Source organism: Rosa rugosa, chromosome 7 (assembly GCF_958449725.1).
Source record: "Rosa rugosa chromosome 7, drRosRugo1.1, whole genome shotgun sequence".
Classification (NCBI taxonomy): domain Eukaryota; kingdom Viridiplantae; phylum Streptophyta; class Magnoliopsida; order Rosales; family Rosaceae; genus Rosa; species Rosa rugosa.
Window position 1 is genome coordinate 27654569 of NC_084826.1, and position 8544 is coordinate 27663112.

Consider the following 8544-nt stretch of genomic DNA (forward strand, 5'->3'; position numbering starts at 1 on the left):
TTGATTCCAAAAACCATTTCATTCCATCAGCAGTATTCATCCCAACATTTACACAAGAATTAACCTTGCCCAAGTGCCTATATCTATTTCATTAGCTTAACAGGCTTTCAAGTTTCATGAGCTTTACATGATAATAAAAAAGAATACAATTTGCTCCATCTCCCAAGATAGTTGTAAGCAAAATCACTGCAAGCTTGAAGCCCATTCCTTTGGTACTGTACCACTAAGATAGTTGTAAGCAAAATCACTGCAAGGAAAGAAAACTGGATGCAATTAATAAACTGTCAGGGTATTGAGAGCATCATGATCAAATACTAAAGGTCAAAGTCCTTGTACAAAATTTCATTGAAGCTTGAGCATTTCTGATCTTCCCGAGTTTTTGGGTAGCTTGCATCATACACTCTAATGGAGTTAGGGACTTAAACGAAGTCTTCCTAGCATCTTTATATCTGCAGTAAGATGGGAAAAACTAGATCAAGTGATGTATACTGAAAAGCGAAGAAAAATCCAAGCTCGTTATCTCATCTATCACCAGCCAATCTAGCATGCACTTAAAGAATAAGAGAATGAAGACTAGATAGTACAAGTACTCTGAGTCAACATTTTAGACTAGAATGGTTAAATGATTTGGAGAAGAAAATGAAAGCAAACTGAATTAAACTATTTGGCTGTCTCGAATTCAATATATGCAAAACACAGTCCTAAGGATCTTCCCAAACAAAAAGAATCTATAACAGATGGTACTGGATCGAGCATGATTCTTTTCATTCTGCTACCAAAGAAAATTGCAGTAACTTGTAACCAAAACGACAAAGTGCAATATATTCAACACAGTTGTACTGACATTTTAGGAATGAAAGAACTTACTGAATTTTGAAGTAGTTGACATATAGATCAAATCCGACCACTACAGCTCCAACTTATAAGACAATGAATAGACAAAGTCATCAATATTAGAAGTTAAGACCAAGAGACCAAGAAAAAAATATATATATTTTTACGTCCATGGCTCTAAAGGAATGCAAAAGAGAAATTTCTACTCATATTTTATCAGTAATTCAGTATATCAACAATATAATAGAAAACAACCATTAAAAGCAGTTGGAAGAAATAAAAAAGGACATAGGTATACGCTCTCATCATACTCCATTAGAAAACCAGGCTTCAGCTCTATCTTCTTCCCTCCATCTTCCTGTGAAATGCTCTTGTTAGCCACATTGATTACCCAACTTTTGATTTATAGACTATGTAAGAAAATATAAAGATATAAAAGAGTACACGAATGGAACTTTAGGAACTTTTGATTATCTACTTTCAAAAATTTAAGTACATATATACACATTTCATTACATTATACTAAACATAATATTCTGAGATGAGTTTATTCCACCACAGAATGAGAAGAAGAATAACTGCAAAAGAAAACTGAAGTGCATAGACATCATATTGGCCGGTCATACCTTCTAACATTAGTATTTGCAAGACATCCATCAAAATCAAAAGCAGCAGTTTTACTTAAATCATGCAGACCATCATCCTGTAGGCAGAATGAACATGTGAATAACATTAAAATGTTGATGCTCAGTGATATGATGTTATGACAAGCCACCAGGTGGGAGTATGTCTCATAGAATATCAACTAAATTTGATCATACAAAAACTGTATTATTGACCAACACAAGTTCTCTAATTCAACTCACAAAAACATATTATGCCCAGGCAAGCCACCGAAACATTCTAGGACTTACATATGTGGACATGACATCGAGACATTATTTACCCATTCCAATGAATGTGCTGCATTCTAGGAATCCAATTAATGTCCTTTTCAAATTGTTGTTGATGCTCACGTAACATGTAGATCCAAAAAATATTTCCCACAAAAGATTACCACATCCATTTTCTTGGATAATCCAAAACAGAACCTTTATCTTTCCAATTACCGAAAATAAAAAACCCAAGTTGCAATACCTTTAGACTGAAACCCTTTAATCTTGTCAAACAAAGAAACCGATTTGGACCCAAAAGTGAAGCAACCCAAGTGGTGCCACTTGGTCGAGTCAAAACCACACGGGTCTCTGGTGACCGAGCACAGCCTGAGAGCTATCTTTTAAATCAGTTCGGAGCATTTCTTGCATGAGGACTTGGCGTACTCGACTTCGACATGAGTGTAAATTTGAAAGTTGAAAGTCTACATACAGAAGCAGAGACATTGTTCTAGCCATAATACTACTCACTACAGCTAGGAATTTGGGTTCACCTATACAGTTGACTGAGGCATTATCCACCTAATAGACAAGTATTGACTAGTCTGAATTTAAGCTGAATGCACCAAACACAAGGAATTTTCCGGTCCTTAGCAGTTAAAGAGAAACATATTTACCTGCACGCCTCCTTGTCCATAATCTGGATAGTTGGCCTCCCTCGGTGCCATACCAGGCCTATAACTAAGGTTATTACTAAAATCAGTTCCAGTGGATGTCAAAGTTGTTGCCAGGGATGCCATTTGCTTCAATCTCACTGCAGCATCTTCACTTTGACTAAAAGGCAACACTCTCCTTCTCTTCTTGGACATTACCAAACCACTCGCTCTCCTTCGCTCTTTCAATTATCTACAAACAAAAACAGAACCAACACTATCCCATTAGTATATACTCCCACCAAACATACGTAAAAAAAATATTAAAAAAAATATTTTCACATACACCAAAAATTGAACGGGAATTTAAACCTTATAACTCAATTTCTTATCGGATTTTACCTTGGTTTATCTTCTCCGGAGCTTCTGCATTTCTCTGAATTCGAAAGAAGTCAACTATTTTGGTCTGAATGAGAAGGAAAGCTGTAATACCACCAAAGCAGAGTTTCAATCAAAATTGGGTTTTGAACAAGATCCATATACCCAAATCCAAACTAACCAAACACCCAAAAAGCACGAATCATAAACCCCTCAAATCCTGTTTTTGATTATCATGAAGTGGTCTGGATTTGCAACAATACCAAAATTAGGGGAAATAGAACAAGAATAAGAAGCATACATGTAGGTATTAGAGCTTGATTCGATTTGGAGAAGGAAGACCAGAGAAACCCAGAGTCTCGGGTTCCGGCGATGGCACAAGCGTGGTCCTCCGAGAGTGAGTCACCGGCGAGGCTTCTGGATTTTAATGTCCGACTTCCTCTGAGCACAATAATGGTGGAGGTGTGTTGAGGAAACAACTGGATCTCGATGAGAGCTGGGGACCAGCGCCGTCGCGACTTTCATGGTCGCGTGAGGAGGCTGGCGGCGGTGGATGACAGTGATCTTGTTGGAAGACATCTTTTTTCAACTATTGTGCTAATCAATCTTAAACAACATCAATGTAAAAACTGTTGTCTGAATTGATTGATTCAGACAACATCGGAAAAACAACCATTGTCTGATTTACAATTGCACAACAGCAATATAACAACTGTCGTCTGATTCGAGAATTAAGACGACAGAAAAATTCTTGCTGTCGTCTGATTATTTCAGACGACAGTTAAAATGTTTGCTGTCGGCTGATATGTGTTGTCTGATTCCGAAATTGGTGTAGTGAACATCCATTTTGTTCTACAAACTCTTCCTAGGTATGCTAAATGAATCCATTTTCTCTTCACTAACTTTCCCCCGCATTAACAAATGAAAAAAAACACATAGCATCTAATTAAGGACGCTACCTTAATTAGCACATAATTTTTTCTCTTCACTTTCTCTTCAACAGAAGTATCTCATTGGCACATAATTTTTTGAGAAATTTTTTTCACACATTGCAAAATACTAGATACACATTCATTTTTTCATACATACATCCATTATCAAATTTTATGGGTACGTTAAACTACCAAAAGAGACATTTATATCAAAAATAAAGAAACATATATAGTTGGAATATACTATCCCGCTTTAGAGTTTTCTTCTCCTCTACGTGAATGAAGATGCAAACTTAGAACCCTAATTAGAAACAGTTAACGACACTGATCGATAAACATCCATAATTTCAAAGAAAATTATCAATAGCGTAATGGATTCTGATATTGTTGTTTCTCGACCCTCAACTAAGGTATGACTTTTCCATCTTTGACTGAATTTTATCTACTACAAAATTTAGGGTTTCAATTTCAATCGTTGTTTGGGCTAATTAGTTTAATGGCTGGGTTTGTTATCGTTATTGGAACTAAAGAGTTGTGATATATTTCTTAAGACATGGAGGAAGTACGCCTTTTGTCAAATTACAACCAGTATCGAGTTTTTCTTTCCAGGAAATGTGTGACTAGAGAGATTTCTTGTCCTTGGAGATTTTCTTCTAGTTTCCTTTGTTAATTACACTTAGTGGTCAGTTTCTCTTAAATGATCAGTATAGGAGATGCGATGCTAGCTAATAAGTGTTGGATCTTTAGTGCATAGTGCATTGCTTATACAACTTTACTAATGTTTTATATAAAAAGCATATGCAACTCATATCTATCCACTAGACCACTACATGATCAAATATTCTGTGCAGTAACAAGCAGTGATTAATAAAGTACTTTTCAATTCATATACTTGCTCAGTTTCGATGTCTATTATTATTGAGATTTACTATCCTAGAAAAGTTGCATAAGAATTAGAGTGTTCACAAAAAGGATGTTTTTTTTGTTGCGATTGTTTTTTTTTTTTCAAGTTAAGATGGTATATATAAAAAAGGGGAAATGTTCATTTACCCAATTTTAGCTTAAAAATTGCCCACTTACCCAAATACTCTAAGAGATTGCCCACTTACCCAAACACTCTAAGAGATTATTTCCCTATTACCCAATTAAGTATTTTTTTTATTCTTTTTTATTTATTTTTGGGACAATTTTGCCCTCTCCTTCTTTGTCACTTAGAGAGAGAAGTGATAGGAGACCTTGCCGGACTTCGGTGACCAGTGGCCGGCCGCGGACTCCGATGATGGGACTCCAGCGACCGGTGACCGGAATCCGGTAACCGTTCATCGGAATCCCGAATCCGGCGACCGGACTAATGATCGGATTCCGGCGTCTGAATTTATTGTCCCCTAATAATACCCAGTAACCATATTATTGCCCCAAATAATCATATTATTGCCCCCCAATAATCATATTATTACCCTCAATAGTCAAATTACTGCTCCCCAATAATAATATTACTGCCCTCCAATAAACATATTATTGGGGCAATAAACATGCACCCATTCTTCCGGCGACTCGACTCCAAGCCCGGTCACGACTTTCCATTTTTTTCTTTTTTTCTTTCCTTCTTCTGCCCACAGTTTACCCAAAAAAAAAAGCTCTGGGCACCGGTCGGAGAAGATCCTTCTCCTCCTTCAAACCTCCTGTCAACATTGGTTCGTTGAAAGAGATCAGATCGCCGGTGTTTCGGAGCTCCGCCTCGCTCAGCCCAGACGAACAAAGACCTGCAGCGCCGTCGCGAGCTCACCAGAGCCTCCGTCGTGGACTGAGCCGCGGTCGGAGACGTCGGGTTCAAACGTTGGTTCGTGTTCCGAGATCAGATCGCCGGTGCTTCGGAGCTCCGCCTCGCTCAGCCCAGACGAATGACGACCTGCAGCGCCGTCGCGAGCTCACCGGAGCCTCCTTCGTGGAGTGAGCTGGGGTCGGAGACGTCGGGTTCGAAATCCGTCTCGGGGGTGGGGGTAGAGAGAAAGCAAGAGAGGTGTGCATCCGATCCAGAATTCGGCGTCGGATCTGCAGACATGGAGAGAGAGAGAGAGAGAGAGAGAGTTAATTAATAGGGGTAATACTGTCAAACACTGTTGGATTGGGTAAATGGGGTTAAAAAACTCTTAGTGGAGTAAGTGGACAATTTTTGCCTAAAAATTGGGTAAGTGGTCACGGCCCCTATAAAAAAAGGATGTGTATTTAGTGAATAGGTATGGTATATCGTGAATGAGGATAGTTTAGGAAGTTTGGGATTGTGTTTCTAGTAAAATATTAAAATAAAAAAGTTAATATATAGAAGGTGTATTAAGTAGAAGATGTGTATCTGGTATTTTGCAATGTGTGAATAAAACTTCTCTTTTGTCATCTGTACTCCCCCACCAGAACCTTGGCAAGCTTGGGAGAAGCTTTGCCTTCCTAAAGAAGAGGGAGGCTTGGGATTTCGAAGTCTATCTGATTTCAACCTAGCTATGCTTGCAAAGCAAGCTTGGAGGTTAGCTAGCAATCCGCAGTCTCTCATTGCTCGAATTTTTAAGGCAAAATACTTTCCTGATAGTTCCTTTTGGCATGCTTCGACCCATAGTGCTCCATCTTATTCTTGGAGGAGCATTTTTGGGACGAGAGATTTGTTAAAATCAGGTTCGTATTGGCAGGTGGGTGCTGGGCATATGGTGCGTGTCTGGACTGATGCTTGGGTGCCAGGGTTACCAAATTCCACTCCCATCTCTGGTCGTACAAGGTATAATGAGAATATGACTGTTGGGGAATTATTTTGTGCACCAGGTGTGTGGGATGAGGCTAAAATCCGGTCCCTGTTTAATGGGGTAGAGGTAGAAGCTATCTTGGTATTCCCTCTCTCTAGACGTCTAGTGCATGACAGGATTGCATGGAGACTTGAAAAAAAAGGAGAGTTCTCAGTAAAGACAGCTTACAGACATGCTTGCTTTGAAAATGTGGGGAGACCAATGATGTTGGTTGGTACGACTCTCCAATTTTGGAAGCGAATTTGGCAAGCTAAGGTTCCAGCTACTACTAAAGTGAATATGTGGAAGATTTGTCACAATATTCTTCCTTCTCTGGAAAGGTTGGTGACAAAACATGTTCCTCTTGACTCACAACTGTGTGTACTTTGCATTGGGAGGATTGAATCTACACTGCATTTGTGCCGGGATTGTACCTTTACTCGTGAAGTTTTGCGTTCCAATGTTACGTTGGCTCAGGTATGTTTCACTACTGAATCAGATGGAATGGGAATTCTGGAATGGATTATGTTTTGTTCGAGTAGGTTGTCTTCAACTCTGTTTGATCTCTTTATCTTTCTTTTGTGGAGTGTGTGGAAAGAAAGGAATACTAGAGTTTGGGAAGGTAAAGCCAAGAGTGTGGGGGATGTTGTTTTATTTTCCACTTCCAGGCTACAAGATTATATCTATCATAATTCTTGTAATCTTGATCGTGGTAGAGGATGTAATAGGGAGGTTAGTTGGCAAAGTCCTCCAATTGGCTGTATCAAAATAAATATCGATGGGGCATTTGTGACTGCTTCTAGAGCAGGTGCCATTGGTTTGGTCTTGCGAGACAGTTCAGGAAACTTTCTTGTGAGTAAAGGAAGGCCAGTATGGGAGTTGCTCTCAGCTGAGCATGCTGAACTTCTCGCGTGCAAGGAGGCATTGGAGCTTATAATTGAGCAGTCCTTGCAGCCTGCAATTGTGGAGACAGATTCTTTGGTTATTAAACAGCAGCTATCTAGTTCTGGTGTTAACTTGTCTAGACTAGGGCGTATATATGAAGACCTAGGAGTGTTGTTGGAAGCACTGCCTAATGTTCGGATAGTGCATACAAGAAGAGATGCAACTAAGGCAGCTCATCTAATGGTTGCCCAGGCATTTGCTACGGGCCAAGCTCTCTTTTATTCTTCTGTTCCTTCTTTTCTTCATGAGGTTATTACTCATGAACTTTGTAATCACTAGCTACTTCTTTTTAATAAAGTTTGACACCATTCATCTCAAAAAAAAAAAAAAAAAAACTTCTCTAAATTTTTTTCGGTGTTACCCTAATCATATAGAAAAGTGTTATGTCATAATATAAGCTAATCGTCTAAACCTCACTATAATTTTTAGCCGAGTGATCTTCAAGTACTGAGATACTGCAGGTTCTGAAACATTTTTGGAATCTCCTAATAGTAGAATGTGTACAAGAGAATACAATTCTTTCCGTGTTTGAGTTTAAAACAGAACAATACTTATAATATACAGAGAAAACCTGGATAATGGAGTTAGAGGCGTAGCTCTCAGAGACATCTCCACCTTTCATTAGATATGCAGAATGCTTTAGAGAGATTACTGGTATCCTCTGCCGCCATCTCTGTCCCCCCTCCCTCTTTTTTTATTTTTTTTTATTTTCTTCTGATTATCTGTGGAGTAATACTGTACCACCTGACAATAAAGAAAAAATAGAACCAAAAGAAATACAAAGCAAATTATTTAAGAAAAGTAACGTCAACTGAAATGTCCTTACCAATGTTCTAGTTTAAGAACAAAATTCTGGTTTTTTTTAATGATGATACAGTGAGGTCTTTTTTTAATGATGATACTGTGAGTAATTATTTGATATTGCATCCAAGAAGGTTTCCATACGAGAAAACAAAATTATTTTCTAATTGTTTTAATCAGGCATGGAACTGATTGAGATGGGTAATTCCTGATTTTTAGGTTTTTTACTGATAAGAGAATTAGACAAAATTAACAACATGGATGAGAAAGTTCAGAAACCTTCTTATGATAATGTTTTAATGTGATGTGCAAGAAATTGATCACAAACAGAGTCACTAGTTTATATTTTAAGAAGCGAAAA

At 38.2% G+C, this 8544-nt stretch overlaps 1 long non-coding RNA gene across 1 annotated transcript; it reads right to left on the minus strand.

Annotated features, from left to right (window-relative positions):
• Positions 1 to 400, minus strand: LOC133720309 (uncharacterized). The gene is made up of 2 exons (XR_009851800.1): positions 337 to 400; positions 1 to 247 (listed from the first exon to the last, which is right to left on the minus strand). It is a non-coding gene; the product is annotated as an uncharacterized LOC133720309 (long non-coding RNA).
• Positions 401 to 8544: the final 8144 nt, after the last annotated feature.